The sequence below is a fragment of the Alligator mississippiensis genome, chromosome 1 (assembly GCF_030867095.1).
Source record: "Alligator mississippiensis isolate rAllMis1 chromosome 1, rAllMis1, whole genome shotgun sequence".
Classification (NCBI taxonomy): domain Eukaryota; kingdom Metazoa; phylum Chordata; order Crocodylia; family Alligatoridae; genus Alligator; species Alligator mississippiensis.
In genome coordinates, this window is record NC_081824.1 from 366,436,601 (window position 1) to 366,463,724 (window position 27,124).

At 40.4% G+C, this 27,124-nt stretch overlaps 1 protein-coding gene across 10 annotated transcripts in view; it reads right to left on the bottom strand.

Moving 5' to 3' along the window:
* Positions 1-27,124, bottom strand: part of MBNL2 (muscleblind like splicing regulator 2) — a 184,162-nt gene that overhangs the window by 134,300 nt on the left and 22,738 nt on the right. For 6 of the 10 annotated variants that reach the window (XM_019486939.2, XM_019486936.2, XM_019486940.2 and 3 more), the window contains exon 1: positions 20,424-20,656. The exons of 1 other annotated variant lie outside the window; for it this stretch is intronic. The gene's annotated coding sequence lies outside the window, so the exon portion shown is untranslated. Of the gene's footprint in view, positions 1-15,318; positions 15,411-20,423; positions 20,657-21,484; positions 21,535-27,124 lie in introns of those variants that run through there. 3 more of the 10 variants (XM_019486933.2, XM_014596997.3, XM_019486934.2) reach the window with 3 other exon arrangements.

A 27,124-nucleotide genomic window follows, 5' to 3' on the forward strand; every position in this document is an offset into this window, starting at 1 on the left:
CTGAAAAGCACTGGGACCACTCTCCGTTTTCTCCCACCCAGGGTGCTTCTGCTAAAAAAGATTCTGTCTCATCTTTCTTTTAAACCAGTTTTCTATCTAATGCCTTGTTTCCTTCATTTCTTCTCACACCCATCTTCCTTCTGCAGCTTCCTTTAACAGGTCCTGAATCTTTCTCTGCAGCTGTCTCAGCTCTTTCGTTGTTTTACCCACAGTTCTTCGATCCTCCTTCTGGAAGAATTGTCCTATCTTCTTCACCATCATCCAGTATTCTCTCGTACTCTTAAAATATTTCTTGAGTGTTCTCCACCTCTCATACTGTCTCATGTATGCTTGACATATCTCCTCATCTTGTAGTAGTCACACTTTTAAACTTCCACACTCTTCTTCCTTTTACAGGGCACTTACCAAGACTCAGTTCTGCCTTCAGCATTTGGCGATCACTAAATGCCACAATTACAGTTTCTTTCTTCCTTATCTCTATTTCCTTTGATACAAACACAAAATCAATTCTTGATCGTTTTTTTCCACTAGGGTCAGTTCTAGTGAAAACTTTCTCCCCTGCCCACACATCTCTTAGTGACTCTTCTATTATTATATTTGATAACAATCTGGATGAACTGCCTGAAGTTCTGCCTCCTCATTCTGTCACCCACTTCTATTATGTAAGTGAAGTTCCCTGCTATTATGTGAGGTCTCTCTCCATCCACTCTCTAAGCAGAGCCTTCCTCCCCCCCTGCTCCGGTGGTGCCTGTACATTGAAAACTCATAATTCTGCTCCCCTGACTGATAGTACCACTCACAGCAACCTGCCACTGGTGATGTCTTGAACCTGCTTTGCTTTTACCTCTGGATTCTTGAATGGTATTGCCACTCCTGTCTCTTTGTTTTCATTTGTCCCTGACCACTAAGATGGTCCCCCTCTCCACCTTTTCTCAAAGCACTTATAATCTCTTCCCCACAGCATCCCAGGACATTTATACACATACCTTTGTCTGCTTCAGTGCACTAGAAATCCAGTGCATTGAAGCAGACTCAATTAATCAAGTCTGTGGAGCACATGAGCTGACGCAGCCGGTGCTATGTCGCATGCATTTGTATAAATGGTGAAATCTGTGTCAACGTACAGAAAATGGCAGTCGTGTACTTTTGAATTAAAACACCTTCAATGTGTTTTAGTTCAAAAGCACACCACCACCACTTTCTCAGGGCTGATGTGCATTTTGCTGTGAATACAAATGCATGCACCATGGTGCCAGGCATGTACATGTGTACAAACTCCCCCTACACTCCATGTTTGGGCTCTCTGCCACTTCCCCTTTCTCCTTTCCTCTTGCAGGCTCTCGTCCATTTCTACTTTACTCTCACCCTCCTTTTACCTCCCCTCCCCACCCCACTGTCTCTTTTTGATTCCTCAGGGGGCCTGTATAGCCTTGGGGACACCTGAAGAATAGATTTCCCTTCCCACCCCCAGCTAGTGCATTTTAGGGACTCCTGACACTCTGCAATTCTATGCCCTTTCCCTTCACATCTGTAATACCGAGGGGGGCAGTGCGAGCCACAATGGCTGTGTTGCTCTGGTTGCCTACGGTATATTAAAAAACCCTGGTGGGACCCTAGCTGAATCACAGATAGGAGGTGCTGCACCCCACCTCAGCTCTACTTGTTTGGTCTCAACATAACTTGTGCCCTCTATGACCCTGTCCAAATACCCCATTTGTCCTGCACCTTCTCTACACGTTAGTCTTTGTACATGCAATTCCATCCACCCTTCTATGTCTTCTGCCTCTAATAAAGCCTTATACAGTCTTACACTTGTTTCTTTGACTTTTTTCATGCTATAAACTTTATCCCTCTTAATTCCTCCCTCCTACATTCCTCTGCATGTTTCTTCCAAAAATGTTCATACCCTTCACTGTTCCATTATGTAAACTCCCAAGTCTTTCTGTTTTGGAAAGCAATCAGGCTGCTGAGATGTTCCACCTGTACTTCCAATAGCTCAAACAGTATCTTTTCTATGAACTCGTACCTGTTCATCATTGATCCTGTCTGCAATCTGCCACCAGTTAATATTGCTTTTATCTGCAGTCTCTGATCCTCCCTGACATTTATTGATGCATTTTCCATGTCTTCCTGCTGTGCCACCCCCAGAGGGCTGGCATTCTGTTGTGCTCCTGCTGCTTTCTGCCTCTCATCTGAAGTACCTTCTCCTGCCATTCCCACTCTATATCCTGTTCTCTGCTCTTGTCTTCCCTCTGGCCTTCTTTGCCGCTGCCTCTGTCTTCATTTCTACTTCCACTGTTCCTCCCATCTTCATTCTCTTTCTTCTGTGCTTCTCCACCTTTGTCCACTCTCCATCTGGCTCTAAACCAGGGGTTGGCAATGTTTTTGGGCAAAGTGCCAAAAATACCTGCAGCCTTGGTTTGTAAGATGTTGGTAAGATGAGAGCTATGGGACTCTTCAGCCTGGAAAAGCACAGGCTCAGGGGTGATCTGATGGCGACCTATAACCCCAGCTGACTTCCTGCCCCTGGGGAAGGAGGCTGGACTCAATGATCTTCCAGGGTCCCTTCCAGCCCTAATGTCTATGAAATCTATGAAAAAACAACAGGTAGTTGTTCCCCAAGGCGGGAACAAGCTCTGGGCTTGGAGATACTGCAATACCAGGTCAGAACTCAGGAGAGACCGGAGCGAGCTTTGACATCCTCCCCAAGTGCCAAAAATGTTGGTAAGAATGGTAACATATCTTTTCTTTTCTCGGTTTTTTAAAGATTTTTTTCATGTTCCAAGCCAAATCAGCCAAATCAAGCCCAAATCCATGAGTTGGTCCAGAACCATATGTGGCTCTACAACCAGCAAACATCCTCCACCCCTACCAGGGGCTTCAGATATTTCCAAAGTCTTTTGGTAGGGGATACTATGTGCAGACCAAAGCCCGAAGGTTTGAGGTTCAGATGCCCTCAGGTTTCACCCGCCCTCAGCCATATGGCCGCAGAAGCAAGCTAGGTAGGTAAGAACCTATCACAAGGACAGACTAGTGCAGCCCATACAAATAAAACATATAGCACTGCCCACTAAGTGCAGTCCCCCTCACCTCTGACTCTTTTTCAAGTCACAGTGAGCCACTACACTGCATACATTTCAACCTCCTCTTCACTCCCACAGTTGAGTTGCGCCGTTCTTTCCCATTTCCAGTGATTTCTGGTTCTTTAAATGCCTGGGAAACATCACCAAACAGGGCTCCAAACAGTTTACTCACAATCCCTCCATCGCCCATCTCTCAGCCTGGCACGTATGATTAGTGTGGCCCTGCCCTATATGAAGTGAAGTTGGACCAGGTTGCCCTGTGTCTCATCTGCATATAAAATTTTGGAGCATCCCAGGACAAGTGACAAGAACACCCAGTTTCAGTCATGAATGGGGGTTAATTAGCATATGGATCCTTGCCGGGGGGGGGGGGCGGGGGGGGAGGGGAAGGGGTATCTAGAGTATACACACATACTGAGCAGTGCTGAGCTGTGGGATCACCATGGCTTGAAATGTTGTTGACTCTGCTGGGGCCCAGCCCAATGAACTACGTGGTAAATCATAAGCCTTTGGCTTTGGACTAATATCATGCACAGTTTATACTACATGCAAACAGTACTGCTCAAAACGTGCTTATGGAGTGCCTGTGCTAAAACGTGCAGCAGTTTAAAAATAAAAAAGTAATATACATCAATTCTGGATTAACTAAGCTTACGGGTACTGTATGCAAATTGCTACATCCAAGGTTATTGTTTCTGAATTTGCTCCTCACTTCTATGTGTTCAGGGAAAGCAGGGCCTGGCAGAAATGAGAGGAGAAAAGGGCTGCCAGAGGAAAAAGCTGAGGGGAAGCAGAACAAAGGGGTTACCTGATCCTCTCCCCCACAGATTTATTTTTCTTGCTGTAGCAATGGGAGGGAGACAACCAAGGCAAGTCTCCAATAATTGGATGCTATACCTGGAAAATTATAACAAATTTATACATTTTACATATATAGAATCTAAATACTGGGGTGATCATCTTGAATAGAAGATTACCGTGAATATAAGTAAAAACAGTAAGAACATACATCTAGTTTGTGGTCTGTGGATCAATCCAAAGACACTATTATGGCTAAAACAATAGCCAATAATAATTTATGTCAGCAATGAAATATTATTGTATAATATAAATATGTGGAGTGCTTTTGTCTGGATTCATTCTCTTATCACAAGTACCATGTTTGCAATGACTGCTCTATAAGACAGTTTGACGCATCCATTACAGAAATGTTAATATAGTACTAGAGTTAATATAGTACATAGCCTCCCCACCAACAAAATTATGTAAATTTGTGGATTACACTAATAAATGGAAGGGGAGAGGGGAGGAATAAGACAAACCAGGAAATGTAGAGTTTAATACTTGATTGTAATGTGGCACTGCACAAATTGTTCCACACAGTTGGGGATTTGTTTTGTTTTTTTTTATCAGCTCTTAAAGACTCACTGGGGGATAGATCGAAAATTCTGGCAATTGCTGTTCAGCCATATCTTGCACTCCATGACACCCTTGCATTTAACCATGTGCATAATGGAGAAACAAAAATCTCTCATGTAACAAAACAGCTCTTTCCCTGTTAGGCATGGTGCTAAATGAATGATTCGATACGGCAGACACAGAGGTTAATGACACAAAAAAATTTAAGTACACATCAAAAAAGTTAAATGTGCTTATTAATTTAAAACAGCATAAAGTTATTTGTAGTTATTCTCCGGATTACAAATGTTTTGCAATCCAAAGCATTATGATAAACTAAGTAGAAATCTCCTTCTGCACACTGTTCAATTTGTGCGTTATTCTATTAACCAGTCCTTAGCCATCTTTCTATCTCAAGCTTACACAAGAAGCCTAAGTACACTCAACTGATATGTGCATAACTGGATAATATTTAAATGAATAAGCAGCCACCATTCTTGTCCTACTGGAAAGTATGTAAATAACAAACATGATAGAAGAATCTTCTGTATTATGAAAGTGCTAACCAAGTAAGGATGAGAGAGAAGTTCTACATGGCATATGGTATATAAAGTAGGCTACAGGGGAAATTGATTCTGAAGTTGTATTCACTATCTGGCAAGTTACAGAAGATATCCCAAATGAACTGGAGGCAGAGGAAAGCCCTGTACCAACAGCAAAAAGTAAAACCAGGAGAAACTGGAAATAATAGGTATCCAAGCAGCAGTTCCTTAGTCAGTAAATGGGAAGAGGAAAACTAACAAACTATTTGGTCTGACCCCTTAAAAATAAGGAGAAACTATACAACAACACTTAGCAAAGATTTAAGCTTCAGATGAACTGAAATCTAAATATCTTATAAATAAATTATTCCTGGGGGGAAAGCACTTACTTTTTGGGGTTGGCCATTACATTTTTGTCTGTGGCTTCATGGCTATTTTTTATATCAGGTCATTCAGAATATTATTGAAAGTCAAAAAATTGAAGCCCAAATGGCGGCTGGCAACCAACATTTGTTAAAGCTGTTTACTTGGATTTCAGTTTAAAACAATTTTATTATACCCTTCCAATTACATTTCAGTGGCACTTGAAGGAATCACCCAGATACAGTTTTGCAAGCTAGGGGGCCAAATCACTACCAGTGCAGCAGCAAACAAACAAAACAGGTTAGTACAAGCCCCACATATAAATTAGATTTCCTGCAACTTTCACTTCCCAGTCCATCTGCCTGGGGCTTAAGAGAAGGAGAATGAGTGGCTGTGTTACTTCCCTGAACTCAGGCTGCCATTTTTATCCCAACAGATCTGGTTCTTAGCAATATATTTATCAACAATGTGATCCCAAGAATTATGCTGTTTACCTGGGGAGATAGGTTGAGTCTGGCATAGGGTGCAACTGAGCACCCTGATGGGTGGGGCTATCAGCTCTACAGTGCAAGCCATGTAGCCATGTCTGTGTTAGCCCATGAAAAGAGTGTTTCAGTGAGACTTCCAACACTGACAATTTTATTAACCTTGAAAGGTGAAGCAGGTTTAATGGTATGTTACATACAAATAAATTATTGTGATATTTGGCATATTTGCTAATTATGTTTAGATGCTTTCTACAAATACAAAATATCAAAGAAGAATAGTGTGTTTGACTTAAATTTTCTCCTGAAGCATGACAACTCATACACCTCAGCACCGTGTTCGAATATGGAAATGAAGGGTGGGGTGCTGTCCTCTGAAAACCAATAGTGACAACACTGTTTTTTTATGGTTTTCTGCACCTTTTTTTTTTTTTTTTTTTTACACACAATCTAGCATTTATTTGTAGAATAATCAACATGGGGGTAGAAAAATATGCTCATTTCTGTACAACTGTCAAATCTTAACTTATCATGTGGTCACAAAATTAATGATTTCAAGTGTTGAATACATAGTAACAAGTAGACAAAGTGTGAAGGAAAAGGTAAAAAATAAGCCTTGTGTTATTGTGATTTTATTTTCTAAAAATAGGATTAGACACAAGAAATGTGACACATCCTAGAAAATAAAAACAAAAATAATAATAACCACAAATCAAAGTCTTCTATGAAACATCACCTATTTGACAGAAGATAATGCAATATTGCTCTGCTTCCTTAGGGGGAAAAAACACCACCACATTTATATAATAAAGGTGGTCTTATATTGACTTTCTTTCAGAAATTAAAAGAAAAATATACAAACATTTCTGGTATCATCTATTTTCTTAAGCATGTAAATCACCTGTGTGGTTTTTGGCATGCACAAATTGGTGTTGTTCAAAAGAGAAGGAAAATAGAAATCACATAAAAGAAAAAGCATAGCAATTTCAGCAAGACTCTGGAAGCCATAAATTCCCAATAATTAATCTCAGGACTCTTGCAAATTTGTCATCCAGTTTAGTCAAATCACTTAATCTATCTGTTTCCTCACCTTCACAATGGGATTATTCATAGTACACATCTACACCAGAAAGGAACTGAGAGAGTTTATTTTAAGTTTATAACTTGAAAAGCTTAGACATATCGTTATATAAATAAGTTTAAAAAATACATTTTAAAGATGCCTTTTAAAAGGCTGTCTTAAAAGAATGATCTTACTTCATTAATACAAAGTCTATGGGCTGGATGGTTCGAACAAAGTGGACTTGTCTTTTATAAGTATGACCTACAAATATGTTCCATTAAATGAGACATAGCCTCCTTGCCAAGATTGCTAACCTGATATGTTGTTTCTTTTGCTACAATAACTGAGGCTCAGGTTTTTTGTATGCTCCATGCTATTTACAGTGTAGCAATGAGCTTATTAAGAAAAATCTATCAGGTTTACTTTAAAACTGGCTTTACAATGAACTAGTTCTACTGTCCTTTTTCTTTTGGGAAGGGGGGTAGGAAAAGAAACCACCAACTGTAAAATAAAGAGGCTTGTGCTAATTTGATAGCATACTTCAAACAAATATACAAACTCTTCAAACAGTTCAAATGTGCTGCTTTGGTAATGGACTACACATGCATACACACACAGTGTCAGAAAAAACGGAGCCTGTACAGATGACTAGGAATCACAAGAATAATTTGCAGCTCTGGAATTTTTACAAGGGATATTAGTTGCTGGGACCAACTAATACTCAATTTCAGTTACGATTCAGTACAACACCAGAAAACTGCTTTTCTGCTACCTTCAAACTATTGGGGGGTGGGGGAGGGGGGCGGAGAGGGTCAGGAAGATAGGGAGTAACTCTCCCTTGCTCCACTGTAACTTTTAGCCATTTCCTGATTTTGTGCCTCTCCTCACTATTTAGCACTCTGTTAATAATTTTAAAGAAAAAGTTGATTTTACAGTCATTACATTGAGCTTTTTCACTTAAATTTTGCTTCCAATCTGGTTGAGGCAATTTACACTATAAACCTCTGCAGATAGCATTTAGTCATTCCTGCCAGACACCACTCATCACCGGGCCTCCCTCGGATCCACATATTTTGACCTGGACAAACTGCACCAACTAACAGGCATTAAAAAAAATAAAAATGGAATTCCCATGGTATGGTATCCCCATAGACTAAGAGGTCCATTCAAATAAACTGCAGAAGTTAATCACTCTGCTATGTAATATAAATCTTATTTTTTCAGAAATGCTGATTTATTTCTAGACAACCGTGCTGAATGGCTCTTAACTTTTAACACCAGGATTTGGCAACCTATAGCTAACAAGCCGAATCTGGCCTACAGAACTTTTGGTTCTGGCCTACAGAACCACAGCTTCAGTGGTTTTTGGCGGAAGGGCAGCTCTCACAGACCCTCTTGAGCCACAGCTGGGCACCCAGGGTTTCAGTAGTTTGGGACCTCTCCTGGCACTGTGGTACAGTCAGGCAACACAAGCTATGGCAGAGGTGGGCCTTTGACGTGCCGTGCCACAGCTAGGCAGCAGGAAGGAGCCATGGTGGCCAAGTCTTAGTGCCTCACTTTTTGACTGAGCTGGATTGTTCTACCCACAACCCCACCAGAAAACGTTATCAATCCCTATTCAACACCACTGAGTGCACAGGAGTGGAGCATCCCCAAAAAGAAAACCCCCACCAAATGAGTTTTTTTTTCCAGAAAGAGCACGAAACTGCTACAACAAGTTTATGCTGACTCCTCATTCAGCCTTCAATGTGGCATGTTTCCCAAGACGGGAAGAGGCATGGCCAGAATACATTATGCTCTGAGCGCTATTACTCAGCATGATGTTGTCTATGGAGCTGTTGCAAGATCACACAATTTACAGCAGCCAAAGCTACCCTTCTACTGCCCTGTACTCCAACTCTGTGCAGTGCCTAGAGATGGAGCAACAAAGAATGTCTTAAAATGTTTATTTGCATCTCAACTGATATTCCCTCCCTCTGACAGTAAGAGAGATGTCTGGGTTAAATTGTGAACTTCATTTTAAATTGTGACATCCATATTTGACTACAGAACAAACTCAAGTCTAACCCTTGGATCTGGCACAGTCATTTCAGGAAAGGTCTTTGACACCTTGTTTGAGGACCACTTTGGAAAACACATCAAGATAACAATGTATTGTCAATAACAGATAACATGAATGCCACACAGAAACCCAGTGGCAAAGCGTGTCACTAGAATGCATGGCAACGTACAGAGATATGTTCTGAGAGTTGGTCTCTGTCAACAGACCTGCCCATTGTCATACACCAGAACACCAGGCTGCTGAGACAGAACTCAAGAGAAAGATTTCTGCCTGACCTAAACTGCTAACAATCTCTCACACCTGTAAGAGGGAAGAACAGATTAGGGAAAGGTACATTTCAGGACTTCTGATATTTTGCAAAAAAAACCTGTAATTCTCTAGCGCCTCTTAAAAGCAAAGCCCTTGCTTTTCCCACAGATTTTTTTTCCCCAAAGGGGTTAAATTGGAAACCCACACATCCACAGCCTACATGGATGTATCAGATGCCATCTCTGGGGCTCAGAAGGAATGAACCACTGAATCTGTTGTTTAGAAGAGCTTAGCTGTGGAGGTCTGTGTCCAAAGGAAAGGCTCAGACAAGGGACCTGAGCCTCTGAAGGTACTCCAAAGAGCCAGACGTAGGAAAAGGACCCTCTCAACCAGCTGCGCTTAGAAACATATAGGATCAGACAACAGGATTCCCTTACAACAAATTGCAAGCTTTCAGGAAAGATGGGAATGCTTCTTTCTTGCTTTAGGTTATAAGAAAGCATTTTTGCTGAAATTAGAAAAAATAAATTCAATAAATTCCCCAGGCCCCTTACCCCGCCTCTTCGGAAGCACATATCCAGCTTCCTTTTAACATACAAATCAAGAGCATAAGGACAGATCCACAAGGGAATTCAGGCATAAGTACTGTCAGTGTCACCATACCTCACTTGGAAGTGCCTGCCCTTGGGGTGAAATTTACAACTCCAGGATAGGCATCCAAGTTCTCTATGCTAGTAGCATCAGAAATTCCACCTCCCAGTAGCCTGTGGAATTTCAGTTTGATTCTGAATTTCTTCACGGGCAATCTTATTATATACAAACATTTTGAATACACAGTCAATCCAATATTTAAATGCCAAATATGTCAAGAGGGTGGCAGAATTTCTCACTCTTAAGGACATCTTTCAAAGCTATTCATTTAGCCAAGAAAAAGCTGCACATTGCAAGAAAAGCTTAAAACCTCAGAAGCAGAGTCTCAGGTATCCGACAAAGCATCAAGGAAATGTATGCTGCTTGAGATAAAGCAGCTCCACATTTAGCTTTCATTCCATGGACAGTCGACTAGCTGGAGCTCAGAATCAGAGCAGTTTCCCTCAAGAGCTGCGCAAGATGGAGATTTTGATGTGGTTATAAATGCTGTTTCATTCTCTGCTACATCTAGTCAGATATTTCTGTTGTTGAAAACTGTGTTTCAAAAGATCCTGGATTCTGTAAACTTCTGCAGGATCCAAGGCTGGGCCCTGAGGCAAGCCTAGCAAGATTCCTCGGGGATGTGCCCTGGAGTTGAGGACTATGGAACTTGAGTGGTATCAGGCCCTCAGCAGATGTACCTGGTCAGTCACAGCCCAGTGAGAAACACTGAGATTCCCCTTTCAACTTCTCAGTGAAATCAACAAGAATGTCTGTTTCATGTCTGGCATTCTCTTGAGAAACTGACAAAAACCATTTCAGGAACTTCTGGAAAGTTAAAAAAATAACAGGTTTCAGCCCAGTGCTGACTATAGCCCAATTTACAGAAAACACTGTCTTTTTATAATGGGAACTCTACAGCACACATCTTGTTTTCTCCTTTATTGTAATGCAGAATATTGCAACAGAACTTCACAGTTGCTTGACCTAAATAAGAAGGCCCTGGAGATAGGGTCACTTCTTACCGGTTAATTTGATACAACTCTTCTATGGCACCCTTCTTTTGTCCTGTTGACAGTTTGGGCACTTTAGAAATTCTCCTTTCCAGACCCCCCTTCTTTTCATTTTTTAAAGAGTATATTTTGTACTTATAAAATGTTACAGATTCACAGTGGGGTACTTTGAGGTTTGCAGTATTGAACCCTAAACAGCTTATCAATTTATAGTACAGATGTTAGAGTTAATCAAATTTATTTTACTGTCTTCATCTCCTGGAAGGGAAACTATACCCCATTTGCCTCAGATAGTAAAAGCTGCTTGGCAGAACCTAAATTAGACGGCGTATTTTCCCCTCAGATTTTGGAACCAAAAAAAGCATACTGTATATATAACTTAAATGTACAAAGTCTTCCATTTTATTTTTGTTAGAGTAAAAATTTAAAAAAGAATGGATTCAAGACACAGAGACTAAAGTGTGATATATTATTAAAGAAGGAACAACTTGGTCAATGCTAGGTTTAAAAGTTCAGACGCTCTTGCATTCAGTCATGTCAACAAATTTTCAATCTATTTAACGTTAAAAAAAATCCCTCCCCGCATAACACTGATTGTTTTAAATATCAAATTAAAATCAATTAATAAAATACCCTTTTCCCTTAAATTCTTTTTATACTGTTATAACACTGCGCTTAAATCAAAATTCAGAATTCCTGCTCTGAAGGAAATACCAAAATTTTGATATGTCCATTCATTCTAGATTAAAATTTCAGAAAAAATAATTTTATTAATATTATGAGCAGTTAATTTTGATGTAGTCAAATCACTTTATTTTAACTTTGATATTAGAAGTTATGATAAGACTTCTATATTGTATTATACCTTAAACTATAAAGTTGAAATTAAGGGCTTCCACCTTAAGCTGCAAATAGATGCTGCATTTATCCTTGGATAATTCATTTTATCTTGAGACAAAGTGCAAGCATACCAAAGTCCACATTTTTTATCCTATAATAAATCCTAAAACACTTTGGAGGTAAAAAGGTGGTAACAGTTTATCCCGGCATATTTCAAAGTACATCTCCACAGTTAACCTAGGATAACATCTCTGAACCAACAGCAGAAAAGCGGCACTGAATTCAGCCAGTCACTAAACCCTGATTAGAACATTATTAATATTTGAGTGTAATGGAAAAAACTTTTTTCTCCCACAATTCTCAGTCTCAAGAAATGCAGAAGGCTTTTTCAGAAGCCATTATTCTAATCTTAATTTTTTGTGCAAGAGGATGGTAGCAGCCAGGCTAACTGATGGGAGCTGGACAGAACTGATTATTTAGAAAACTAAAAAGGCATTTACTCTCAAAAAGGGGCAGCTAAATAGGATATTGTGGTATTCCAGTTTTCTGGACTCTTCTGGAGTTTAAGCTCAAACAAAGATAATTTTTCTAATTTTTCAAACTTTACAAATTTAAAATGGAACCCAAAAGTCAAGGTCTATTCTTTCTGGCTCATAAATCCCCACCAGGAATGAGAATTGTGTCAGTCAGAATTTAGTAACCAATTCTGGTAGTGCACCAGGCAAAATATAATCCAGCTGTCTGGCCTATAATACACCTAGCAGAGCAAGAAATAACAAACTTTATTTTTGTCGGAAGACTAGACACACATGCATGCCATACTGAACAGATCTACTCTATGATCTCTAAGGTGGTCCTATTTTTATGTAAATTGTTTTCATTATCCAGACAGGCCATGTGAGGGACACACAGCACTGCATTTTTCTTTTGCCATAAGTGATTAGTATGATTACTTCTTGGTACTCCCAAAACCAGAGAGAATAAGATTACCAAAATGGGAAATTTTATCAAAGTTCATCATGCAGAATAATATACAGCACTACTACCAGGCCACTGAACTAGCCCACTTTAAAAAAAATATATGTTTCTCTTGATAAAAGACATTCCCTATTGATCCACATTGGATAGTGTTGGCAGATTTCTATGTATTCAAGTTTAACAAATCTGGTATGTAATTTTACTGCAGTGTTGCTAACTCTCACCATTTTATAACAAGGCTCATGATGAAGGGTGCTTTTCATCAAATCTCACTACCTGCAGTCACATAGTTACCTAAACATGTATGCTTTCATTTAGAAAAAAAAGTCTGTAGTCTTCATGGCTGCACACGAAAGCTGGAAAACATGGACCCTAAAAGCTTAACATTCCAAAGGCAAATTATTTCCTAAAATTACTGTTTTTGAAATTTCAGTTTTGGGGGAGGTCTTTGAAAATGTCTGGCTGACCATACAGGGAGCATGAATCTGAACACAGAGAAAGTAACTAAGAGTTCTCTTCTCCTTCCCTCTTCATCATTCTGACCCTAGTATTTCTGCACAAACTGCCCCTTGGCACTCCTGAGTAGGGTGTGACTACAGCACAAAGCCGTAGCATGCCTGAGGCCCCAGACTACACCGAAGCCTGATGATGACAGTCTAAAAAAAGAAAAGAAAAGAAGAAATTGATATTTAAAGGTCTGTTACTATAGAAAGGCATCATGTCATAATATATTTTCCTTTTCACTGTTCCTTGGGATCTGCATCCCAAGACAGATTGCATAGCTCTTTGGAAAGCAGAATTCATTCTAATATTTGTATTTCTGTCCTCATATCAGACACTTCCCTCCCCACCTCCCTCGGCCCCTGCTTTTACTTATGTCCTGCCACCATCCAGGATATTCAAGAGGTAGAGGGGGCAGGAGATGGTCAACATAATCTCATGCATCTTAAGGCAGGCTTCAACCACTGCTACCTAGTCTAAAACAGTGGATAGTAATGTTTTCCAGTGGCAGGCCAGAACCGTTCAGGTTGTGTCCAAGGCAGACCAGTATTAGGACCTGGCTGCCACAGCCATCACCTGCTTCTCCCTGCCTACTGGTCATCTATGGTGTGGCATAAGAGAAGCCCCACTGCCAAATGCTGCTGAAACCCCAGCTCTGCAGGTTAGACCAATGGCAGTGAAGGCCAGATCCATCCCATGCACCATAAGTTGCTCACCCTCAGCCTAGAAGGCTGATTAAAAGTGATCATTTCCACAAGCTGCTCTTCACAGGCATCCTCCCTTCTCAAGATGAAGGCTGTCTCTCCCTACCAATTTAAGATTGTTTGTGCCCAGTATCAAGCTGCCTGCTTGTCTTGTTGGTGGCGTTTCCACTTCAAAGAGCTGCAACTGTGGACTCTGAAGCCTTTGAAAGTGATGTGCCTTCACTGCAGTCAAACTAATGAGCATTAAATGAGGGCATTTTTTTAAATGCTGGCTTCCTAGACCACACAGTACAACCCCTTTCAAAGACTTCCCTTCTCTACAGAGAACTCAGCTGCAACAGCCATGAAAATCTTCTATAAAAAACTATGGCAGTAAAAAAGTACAGGTTCAAAGAATCCCAGAAAGTGCCTAAGTGTAGCAAAGGGAACCAAAAGGCATAAAAAGGATTACACATGAACTGAAAAACTTTATAATTTGATGTAATCCAGTTTTGGGACAGCAGTACACACTACAATTAGAATGCGACCCCATGCATGTCCAGGATGTCAGTGATTATGAGAGCAGCACTGCAATCTGCAGTACAGCCAGGCACACACACACTTCCTACCCATCCCTACAAAGGCCTCTCGAAGGACACTGGCCTACAAAAGAAGCACGGCTATTATTAAATCACGAGTAGTATTGCAATTCTGTCCACTGCTAGCTTGAATCCAAAGAGCTTCTCCTTTGTTTTACTTCAGGCAATGGGGTATCTATGTCATGCTCCCTTCACTCCCAGTCAGATACATGTGAGGTTATTGGGTGCAGGTCTCACTCTGATGGCTGAAGACTGTGGTGGATATCCCAATGTTCATGCATGAGATGGGGGCTAGGGCAAAGCTAGGAAAAGCAGGACACAGCAGTTACTAGCATAGAACTTGTTCGGCAACGAGTGAAAGTATTACAGAAATTCCATGATAATTTTCTCAACTTGTTGAAAAATAACACACAAAGCAGTACTGAATCCTTGGAATCATTAGAAGAATGCATATGCATGCTTCAGTTAAAGATGAGTTATGGCTGTTTGCATACAAACCATTGCAAGTGTGGTGTTCAAATATTTACACCTGATAATAATCCTTTAACCTGTTTAAGCTTTCTGACACTGGGAAAAAGGGGGGGGGGGGAGGAGAGAGACAAGGAGAACTAAATTTAAGCTTCTGTTTCCCATTTTGACTCTTCACATAGCACTTACTGCAGGAGCTGCAGTATTTTTTGCCACTTCATCATCAACAGTGCTTTAATACAGGGTAGAAGCTTTAAATCAGAAAACAAATAAAATGAAATCCACTCTGGAAAGCACATTCTGAGCTTTTAATACTAAAAGTAGAAGTTTGTCACTTAGGCTCTCTACACCTGACACTGACCTGCAAAGTCCAGAACATTGTCCACAGCACATGCAAGAGATGAAGTGACGACAGTATCCAGAAATTGAAGGGGGTGAAAAAGAACTGTGGCTCTGTTGACATATAAAGCAATAACTTGAGAATCGAGTACACAACACTTTCAAGTCCTCCAGAATCTCACAGAGGAAGTATTCTGTCCAGATGGTGGGAGATACTGGAGAAAATAAAATGTATTCTTTGCTGCCTCTGGATATTAAGAATGATCCTATATGCTGCACATTAAAAGTTGCTACCAGAAGCGACAAAAAATAAAAGCCATCATTCTTACTGAATCCTGAGTGATGGCAGGAATTTTAGCTGCATCCTCTAAAATTTTAGAGAGAAAATAGTTTTTTTTTATGAAAGGAATCCAACATATCAAAACAGAATACTAGTGACTGCAGCATCGCAGGTTTTATTAACACATGGGCCTCTGCATCCATCTTATCCCCATATATGATCCAAGTAATAACAACTAGACTTTTCTGTTGTCATAAGCATTTTCCTCAAAAATTTCTAAATATTATTGATGAAAAAGAAAACAAATGGAAATTCTGATATGGAACCATCTGTCTCTATATCTTAATCTTTTTGTGCAGGAGCTCCTGTTTTCTTTCCTACTGAACTCAAAAAACACAGCCTGCTTCCTTAAATTTCTTATGATACTCATTCTTTCTTCCTTACTGACTGATGCTAATTGTCTTGGATGCTTCCTTTATTCTTCTATAATGTAAACCAAAATTGTTAAACTCATTCACCCCACTCCCCAGTAGGCCAAATACAGACCATGGGACTCCTCCTGGACTGGATCTGAACTGAGCAACAGTAGGGTAAATGGTTCATGGGTACCTGAGCTGCTGTATCAGCTTGGGTAGTCACTGAGGTTAACGCAGTCATCGTTTACCTTGTTGCTGAAAAAAATGAATTCCTAGTGGGGTCTGTAACATGGAATTCAGCAGTAGGAGCTGCCCCTTCAGGAGCCCCACGAACCAGACGACATGGCTCCATGGGCTGTGTTTGACATCCATCTGATGAAGTGAACTTGGGTTCACGAAAGTTTGTTCTCCGTTCTCCCTCTCCCTCTCTTACTTATTCTATAAAGGTGTACACCTACCCTGTCTTCATCCCCAGTACAGACAATAAGACTAAGACGCACATCTATTGGCATTTAGCTAGTTTGTATTTTGCAGTGTCATTTATATCTACTTCAGTACATCAAACAGAAAAAATGCTGGCCACATCTGAAGTTAACAACTAGCTTGTACAAGGATTTGAGTTCAGCTGTCCCTTATAACAGATGACAACATCACAAACACTCCAGACCTCATGAAATGTGTAAGAAACCAGACCCAAATCTGCAGGAAGAAAGGAAGCCTAATTTGTGAAAAAGTATCATGCTAATTTCTGCAGCACACAAAGTTCTGAGGCAGCTTTAATTAAAAAATAAAATGTTTTATTACTGAATTGAGCATGAACCCTATTGTTAAAGTATGTCTTGGGTCAGTACTTTCATTTTTAGTTTTTAGTTTTCAGTGTGCCACAAAATTTTTAATTGACAGCACAGAACTGCACTATAGATCAGGGACGGGCAATTATTTTGGGCAGAGGGCCGCTTACTGAGTTTTAGGAAGCCATCAAGGGCCCCATGACAGGCAGCTGGGGGGCAGATCAATATTAATTTTCTACATTTTTTAGGGGTCCCGCGGGCCAGACAGAATGGCCTGGTGGGCCACATCCGGCCCGCGGGCCACATTTTGCCCAACCCTGCTATAGATGCTTGTAGAAGGATAGATGGAGGTTTTAACAGCCATGTTGGAGTTCTCACCCTTTTGCAAAGGCAAGAAAGGGGTGAAGGTACTGCCAGACTCTGGATGGAAGATATCTCTCCTCCCTTTGAAAGTGGGTTGGGGGCGAGGGGGTCATGAAAAGTTCATTTATTTTTAAAAGGGGTTCTTGAAATCCTTGTACCAATAACCAGATGTCCAATAACCCAGAGCTGTCACTCCATCCAGTAATAATTAATCAGCATATTAGTTTAATGTTTTACTAAAATGATCAATAATAAAATAGTTAATACTGCTGACATTTAAATTAGGTTTCAGAGTTGGCATCCTGAGTGACAGCTATCTAGTTCACTCTCATTTTTATTTCATTCTGTTTGCAGATAAGTCATGCCAACCGAAACATTATCTTTATAACCATAAGGACCAGGGGAATGGAAAAAAATGGAAAATGTAGGTTCTGCCATCAAATTCTGAGGCAAGAGGTAGATTTGTCCACAAATTTGGTAATGAGCTGTGCGTCTCCCACCATGACATTCTTAAAAATATAAACAAACACTGGGCTTTAAAAACAGAGTATGAATCTTTTTTCTTTCTTGTAGAAAAAAAATAGGTGATCCTGAACTCCAAACACTAGAAAGTAAGATGAAATGATTTCAAAAGTGTATTATTTGAATTTTAAATTTACTCAACATCTAGATAATCTCAGAAATTAAATCTACATTTGTGTTTAATGTATTTTGCCTTGAAGAGGCAGAATGAATGTCCCACAAATCTATAGCAACATAGAAGTGAAACCTTCCACAATTAACCTGGAATTCAGTTTGGATTATTCCTAAAATATTCTGGAGCTAGAGATAATTCATTTGGAGATGTGATGGGATACAGCCTCATGTACCTAAAATACATAACTGTATTAACAGCACCTTTTTTGTTAGTTACTTTCATTTAAAGAAAAATGAAGTGTATTCTAAAATCTTTTGATAGTAAATAAAAAAAAACCTCCATCAGCATACCACCACAGGCCAAGGTTAATCCTACCAGGAACTAGCATTTTACAGAATCAAAGAACTTGATTAATAATGGTCCCATCATAGTCAAGGTATAAAAAGAGACTAATTATTATTTCTAAAGGGGCAGATTTTAGCATCTTTACAAATACTCCACAAGTAATTTTCCACTGACATCCTTGGAGAGAAAAATGTATCAGAATACAGTTCAAGATAAATTTAATACCAAGTAGATACATTATATTTAACATTTTTAAAATTCCCCCCATACTTTACTTCTGCTTTACTTCATTCCTTTTGCGTTTTTGATTCTGCATTAACTTCTGAAGGAAAATTCATTCTTTTTTGATATCTTTAGTTAGCATAACTTTGTAAAATAAGAAAAAGAATAGTAATTATATGCAGTTCCATGTAAATTATTTTAAAATTACAAAATAAAACCTATAGTTGGAAGGTGGTAAGGTCTGTGAATGTCATGGTGGGGGGGGGCGGGAAGTTGGCTACAAGCTCAGTATGAAAAATCCTATTTGTGAGGCTTAAATTGAGTTAGATTATATTTTGCTGGTTGGAAAAGATTGAGCTATTTATATCTTGTCTCATAAAGAGGAAAATGATTTAAGTGCCATACTGTTAAAATAACTTGGATAAGTTTAGCATTTAAAAATTACAGGTTTAGAAGAAATGACATGCCAAAATTATAGCTCCTGCTGCTTTATAAGGTATTTTTTTTACTTGTGCCAAACCTGAAAAAAAAGACAGAGTGAATCAGGAGGAGTTGGGAGATGACATCAGAAGTTTTGAGCTAGTGTCCTGTACTTCTCCTTGAAGATAAAATGGTGAGTCTAGAAGAATCGATTTAATGATGCATTTTTTTAAACAATAGTTTAAACTCTTATTAGGAAAATTATTTAAAATGTCTGATTAAAATTACAATGTTGCCAAGTTTTACAGGCCGCCAGAATGCTCTTATTTTTCGTCTTTAAAACACTAATTACATATCGTTCCTCAAGTTACACATTGATTTTTCTACCTACCCGTTTAACGATGCTTTGCATACCAATGCATAGATGAGTACTAGAGGAAAAGATATTTACTGCTTTTCCTAACACTACAATTAGTTTTTGCTTGCCCTCCTAAAAATATACTACATCTTGGATGTGTGTAATACTGTTAAAGACAGTCGATTCATTCCTGTAGTAACTATGGATTTGACCCTGGGAAGTACTGAGCATTATTAAAGTCAATGGAAGTTGAAAAAGCTAAGCACTCCACAGGATTAGACATGGTGTACATACCCTTATTGAAATGCCCTGGTGAAGTTTACTTTAGATCCTTGCTTTCAAGGGCTCACAGTCAGGTATGAACTCCACATTCCTTGCAAAATTTAACAGAATTTTGTCCCAAATAAATCCTTTTTCCTTCTTGTTGCCAACACCATTTAACATAAATCTTCTCCATTGCTTCCTGCTGCTAGTTCTCAGCAAGAAAGTTGATATGGTTCAGCACAGTGAAAACACTGCTTTAAAAGCTAGGCTGCTCTTTAAATTATTCTGCTGGCTGTGTGTTCTCATTAATAATGCATAAAGAGCAGATAATTGCAGTATTATAAACCTTGCTTTTCCTGTTTTTATTTAAAGGTTTTAATTTTGAGCATAAAACAAAGACCTGGAAATGGCAAGGAAAACATTTTACTAAACTACAATGTCAAAACTCTTTAGTGGCTTGCCTTTAAGAACACAGGGAATCATTGTGTATTCAAAAAATACCTATACTCCTTACAAGCTGCAGTGGAATGAGGTATCATAATTTCATTGAAACCCTGATTCCAATCTAAAAAATAGAGCATCATATTTTTAATTCAGATGTTATATTGGCAGTTATTTAAGCTAAACAATTTCTAATTCCATGTTAATCATCGAACACGTCTGCTGTAAACTTTATTGATTTTAAGTTAACTGATTGTCTGTATTATATCCCGTAAATACTATCAAATGAGAACCCAGCTAAGAACCCAGTTAAGCTAACAGTGCTTTTGAAATATACTGACTTATTTTTTATTTTAAATGTTTTATTTTTAATAAAACATACATATACTCATGTTCTGTTTCAGAAAAGAACAATTTCCATTTTTAATTCAGTCGAAAAATAAAATCACGATAAAACTCACGTCTCCCCTCCAAGAGGTAATATGCATTGGAAAACCTTGTTTCCCTGACTCCCCCAGCCAACACATATGGTATGCAGCATACTGCAGCAAACTCTTTAAACATTCAATATAAGACAATGATCCTCCTACCTTGTTTAGCTCCGTCTATTTGACATATTTACAATGTAAACTGAAACGTCCGATATAATCAAATGACCACATCTTCTCCATTGCTTCATTATGAGGTCCTATTTTCATGTAAAATAACTATTGCTCTTTATTTTTTGTGCTCTGAAAGCCTTATGCCTTATCTGGGGATTTTTCCTCAGATGATAAAGCAGAGGCAGCCTGAACTCTGTTGCTGAAAGACTGCAACCCTTCCTTCTAACAAATCCCTCCCAACATATGGTAACCAATCACATACAAGTTCGTCAGTTCCACTGGTCTTAAACTGGTTGTAGGAGGATGATTGACAAGGCAACACAGCACTTCTAATGTGTAAAAACAATGCATCCATACTGATGAACAAGGAATTTCCCTCACCCAGAAAAACAGTTTTACTGGGGAGGTGAAGTGACACAATCATGAAATAGCTGATATGCAACAGAAACAATGCCAGTACACATCCAGTCAACATTTGCCTGCAGTACAATTTTTAAGAGCTTCTGTTAGCTGCAAATACATATTGCAGTAAATAAAATAAAATTCATGAGTAAAGCTCTGTGTTGTGCTACTGAGATTAAATCATGAACTGTAATCCAAATTAATACATCCTTCAAGATTATTTAAAGTACAACTGAAGCACACCTATGTGAACTCAAACATAAATATGTTTATATCTTACTACTGCAAACATAATCATTTAGGGTTGGAAGCTAATTGCAGTATATATGTGCTGCATCTTTCACAAGGTTTTTTGAACTACTGCAGCCTGCAGTTCTGGAACACTTTACAGTAAAAAAAACAAAACAACCAAAACTGCAGTCAATATATTACCTTTTCAATATATACCTGGCAGACAGAGTTGTAGCCAAACTATGTTCACTTTGATTAACATATAACTGCTGCTCTTTCATAGCCAGGTGCAAGCACAAATACTACAAGGTGGCATATCTCATTTTTAATCAGATTTATAGCACCTTGATTGTGACCAAATATACTTTGCACATGGGGCAGTTCATAATTTGGTACTAAACCACATATAGACTTACTCACTTTGAAGCCCAAATTCTGCAAGAACACCCTTAATGTTTTACTGCAACTGAAAAAGCAAAAGGGATAATTAATTTAAATTAGGAAAAAACAAATTAAAAAAGAATCACTACTTCCAAGTCAGCAAAAAGAAGTACATAAAAATAGAAGAATTCAACAGCAGTCTTGCATTGTAAACAAATATATATACATTTCAGGGGGAAAAAAAAGGTGAAATATTTTGCTTGATGGATAAGTTTAAACATATGAACAGACAAGGCAGAAACAAAGCTCTCATTCATCTCATAGTTCAAGCCCAAGACCCCATTGTTTACAACTGACAGTTTTGCATAGTTGAAACGAAGCATTTCCTAAATTAATTCCCCTTTTACCCTACAGCAAAATCTTTCATTCAGACTTCATCTTAATTACTGCAACTTCATTGGCTTCCCCAAAATTCATACTGCCCTGCCCATAGCCCACACAGCACCCTTTCCATGCATAGCTTTTTTGACAATCTTTGCCAATCAAGCAATCACAACACACATCCCCTTTGTGTCCCTGCACTGGCTCTCTCTCCTCTACAGCATCAAATTCATGCTGTCATCAACAGCCTTTTGGCTGTTGCATAACTCTGCCTTCTTCCCTTCCTTAGCCACCTTTGTCTCCTTTCTGGATCATCCCCCTCCATTCTGCTCTATTCCCTTTTGTTATAAAAAACTAACAGATTGGTTTATTTTTTCAAATTTGGGGACTCACCAGTGTATCCTTCAAGCAGAGCTGGTAGTGCCACCTAACAGAGACTACCAAGTGATTCCTACTGGTCTATTTGGACTCGTATAATTTAGTCAAACTTTAACCATTAGGACTAAAAATTCCCATGCTGAATCTCTGCTTTAAAATAATTAAAAAAGAGCGTATGTAAAGCAGATCCCCTATTTTTAAGACTGAGGTTAGAGGGAAACAGTTGTTGATATCCCATGCTTACAAATGGATTCTTTGAATAGCTCTAGCACCATGATTTCTTTGAAGCAGGCTAGTGAATCTGACCAGGAAACTGGCCTTTATGCAAGAAATGTATTTTCTGATACTCCTGTGATATCTGCATTTTGGCCACAATATAAACCTTTGAAAAATTCAGTTTGTACATGCTCAGTAGATACTGGTTAAAGCTTTTCAGTTAAAGTCTCCAAGGATTTCATCTACAATGAGTGTCTCCCCAAAGCCCCTATGTGGGACTGTGTACACAAGTCAACCCCAGAGAAATTGAGTTTATTTTAGCCTAAGGATGCAGGTGCTCAGAAAAACACTCTGCCAGATGTCAGTGGCTAGGCCCAAAATCCGGGAGAGTAAAGAGACTCTCCCTTCTGTGTTCCAGTGACTGTTTAGCAATGTACGTTAAGAAGACATTGAACCATACGAGGAACAAGACCTGGATGGGGTGGGAAGGGGGAGCAGACTGGGACAAGGAGCCTAGGCATAAAGGAGAGAAGGAGAGATGGGGACTGGAGAACAAAAGGGGACAAGAATGATACCAGAGTGGAGGATATGGGATAAATGGAGAAAAAAAGAGGAAAGGGAAATCAGAAAAAGAGACTGACTAAACTACAAGATTGGATGTGAGGAAGAGTATGGCGAGAATCCAAGAGCTTGGGGACTGCCTGGGTGGCTGAGGGTAGGGGGTGTACATGTGCGTGCGTGGAGGGGGGGGGGGCAGAAGTGTGTGGACAGAGGGTGGGGGTGCCTGCCAGCACTGGGGGGAGGTGTTCAGGCAACAGGGTTGCAGCAGGGCAGGTACTGCCAGTGAGCCCAGCACTCAGTACCACCGGTGAGCCCAGCTCCACACTGCTGCCTGTGGAGCTCATCTGGAGGCACCTCCCCTTCAGCGGGGAAAAGCGTGTGTGTGGTTGGGGGTGTTCTTCAGTGATGGTGGAGAGCTTTATGGCTGGGCCAGCAATGCCTGAAGCCAGTGCCCATACTATAAGGGGCAGGAGCAGGGTGGCCAGGAGATGCTGTCAGGTGGGAGAGAGGGAGTATGGCCAGGCCACCTGGGGAAGCCCCTGTCTGGGCAGGGTGAGTGCCACAGGCATTCTCTCCTCCTTCCTCCTGCCTACAGTGGGGCCAGACTCACTCCACCACTGCCTGCATGAGTCAGAGCCACCGCAGCCACAGTGCTCCGGCCCGGGTGGGAGAGAGACCCCCTGCCGCCTGTCACCTTCCTCCTGCTGCCCATAGCATGGCCTGGGCCAGAGCCACGCTTGGCTTAATGTTGCTGCTGTAGAGCATTGCACTGGTCCTCCCTGCCATGCTCCAGCCCCAGCCGGTGGCATGGAGCAGCATGTGGTGCTGCAGCCACTGCCTGTGCTTACGCCACATGAGGTGCGCCTCACGTACCTTGTGCTGGAGGCCATCTCCCACTGTGTCCCTGCAGACCAACACCCAATGAGTCTGCGCGGGGCTGGGCAGGACGGGAGACAGCTGGAGGGCTACAGGTCAGAAGTGAGGAGCACCAACAAGGCCAGGAGGCTGCAGGTTGGAAGTGAGGGGCACTGGGGGCGGGGGGGGAGCAGTGGGGGGGCTGCCAGTTGGGAGTGAGGGGGTGGGAGACTCTGTGTGGGTTGAGAGCAAGAGACATCAGCAGGGCTAGGGGGAGAGGCTGTGGCTTGAGAGCAAGGAGCAATGGCATGGGCAGGGGGGCTGTGGGTTGGGAGTGAAGGGCAATAGCATGGGCAGGGCACTGGCATATCAGGGCTGCTAAGCACCACATATCAGGGGGGTGGGGGACACAGCTGCAGCTAGACCCGCATCCTGTTAAGTGAAGGGGGCAGGGGGAGCTCTGATTTTCCATGAACAAAAAAACCATGATCAAACGCCAAAAATGTATAGGTATTTAGAATTTGTTTTATTATAATGATTGAGGCACTGGTAGGCTTCCAAACTGCTTTAAAATTGTAAATATATCAATAAAAAATTGCATTCAACTAATACATATAGACTGATGAATCAATATATATAGATAGATATATATAGTGGTGTTTCATTTTAATCATGGAAAAACATAGATTTTGAGTTTTTTTTAACTAGAGTATTTGGGTTGTTGTTTTTTTTTTTAAATCAGAAAATTCTGAATTTGCTACCAGAGAAAACCAGGATCCCTGCTAATTAATTACATGGGTGTTAATGTGATGACACATACCAGAACATGTTCTTTCCATTTACAAAAGCATAGCAGAGTGGTACATTCTTCCAGAGAAGTGAGGAAAATTCAGGAGTCAAATACTGGGACAACAAGAGTAAGAAAAAGCAAATCTATGCCTTGAAGCACACAAAAACCTCTGCTGGTTCTAAGGGACACATTTGATTGAGATAACGTACAAAAATACCCGAAGTATAGTAGAATGCCCAGGCACTGCACTCACTGGGAGTGACCCTGGTGGATTGTGAAGATGGTACAGAAGTAACTTTTAACCACTACAAATCTGGGGTAGGGAACAGATTATTGCTAGGGAGAGAATATTAGCCATTATGCTCTAAATATTTCCCTTTCCTACTCCTGCAGCAGTATAAATGTTGCAAAATCACTGCAACTGTAACCCTGCTTCATTGACAGTAAAATTTGCAGCTCAGTTAGCTGTAAGTTTAGCTCATTTATATCACTATAAGAGCATGCAGAGGTAACAGTTACAGGCTAACAACTAGTACCTACTTCCAAACTACAACTGTTGCCTACTCCCAATGCTGAAGCAGTTAAAAGCTACCTCTAAAATACAGAGTCTCTAGCTCTGGACAAAGGGCTCTGTTAACAAACACAGTCAAACCCTGATAATGTCACATGCAAGGGACTGACAAAAACCTGCGATATCATGCAGAGATGATACCACAGTAGTTCTATATCAGGTAGGAGGCAAGTGATGCAGCAGTGATTTGCAACACTATTTTCATTCTCAATGCATTTTGCCACCATGTCCCTAAAACATGCTTACTCAAGTCCCAGCCACTTTGTGAATTCTCTAGAACAGGGGCTGGCAATCTTTTAGCAATAGTGGGTCAAATTAACACAGCTCACTGTGAAAGTGAGCTGCCACTTGCAACCTGGCCACTGCCATTTTTCACCAGCCACCAAAGGCCACTACTTATTCCCACCAATTTCCCCACCACCAGATGCTGCTACCAATTACCACTGATATCCCAGCTTTGTGGTCTGGATAAGAACTACTTGGTGGGCTGGATCCAGTCTGTAGGCCATAAGCTACCGATCCCTGCTCTAGACTATACACTTTACTCCTTTTGGGGAAGGGTTTGTGACCTCATAATGTCTTACTATGATGTGTATTTATTCAATATTTAACAAAATAAATTAAATAAAAATCAGAAATAATTATATACTGTAATTACCTGAAGGGACAAAAGTTATATTACTGCACAATAAAGCTGGGAGGGTTTAAACCCCTTGATATTTGTGCTCTGGCTAAAAGACAGAAGCACAAATATCACACACAACCACACCCAGAATCACCAGATCTGAGTTTCACACACCCTCTAACTCCATTGTTAACTTCTGTCTTTTAGCAAAAGTCTCATAAAACACACCCTCAGAGGTAACTCTACAAATAAGAACACATGCTTCTATGAAATTTGACTACAAGATAAAGCTCTAGGCAAGTTGCACTCCCCCAATGGTACCCCAAATTCCCCAGGGACTAAGCAAGTGCCTGACATAATATAATATAATATAATATAATATAATTATTATATTATACAATTATAATATGTATGTATATTTTTTTGCTGTTGTATATTTTGGTATATTTCTTCAAGAAGGCAAAATACTTTGCCAGTTACTGTCAGCTAACTAGACTATTAGTCAATAAGTGTGACACTAAGCAGTAAATATTCCCAGCTTAAATTGCTAAATTGTTCGCCACAATGTCCAAAGCGACAACAAACTGAGTCTCTCTATAGCGAGGGTGGGCGATTATTTTGGATGGAGGGCCACTTAATGACTTTCGGTGAACTGAGGGCCACAAGGGTAGCCCCACCCCTTGACAGGTGTCCTGCCCCTTATCACTACCTCGGGACTAGAAGTCTACCCCTAACCCCTGACCTTTGCCACTGAAGTCTCTCTCCCCTTTCTTCCAGAAGTAGTCCTTTTGGAAGCGGGGTTTGCCATCTTGGAACCAGAAAAAAAGAAATCATATACTAAAGTCAAATATCTACTATAACATATTTTAATTTTATTTAAAAAAATATTTTGAACCGATTTGTGTGCATTTGCATATTATATATTGAAATTATTAAATAATAGCTCAAAATAAATTCTTACTCTTGTATATTGTCTGTAGGGAGTGTGGGATTTGTGGGAGCCTAGTGAGTGGTTGTGGGGGGAGTTGTGAAGGGCTGTGGGAGGGGGTGTGGGGGGGCTTCTGGGGGGGGTCCGTGGAGGGTGCAGTCATGTGTATGGGTGGGTGTGGGAGTGTGTGAGGGGGTGTGGGCGGGGTCTGTGTCAGGATTCTGGGGGAGGTCTGAGGGTGTGGGTGTAGGATTATGGGTGGGTATGGGCATCTATGGAGGGTGTGAGGTTTGTGGGTGGCTGTGGGTGGGGGTGTGGGGGCGTGGAGCCCTCCACCACATGCCCCCCCATGGCACACAGCCCCTGCCAC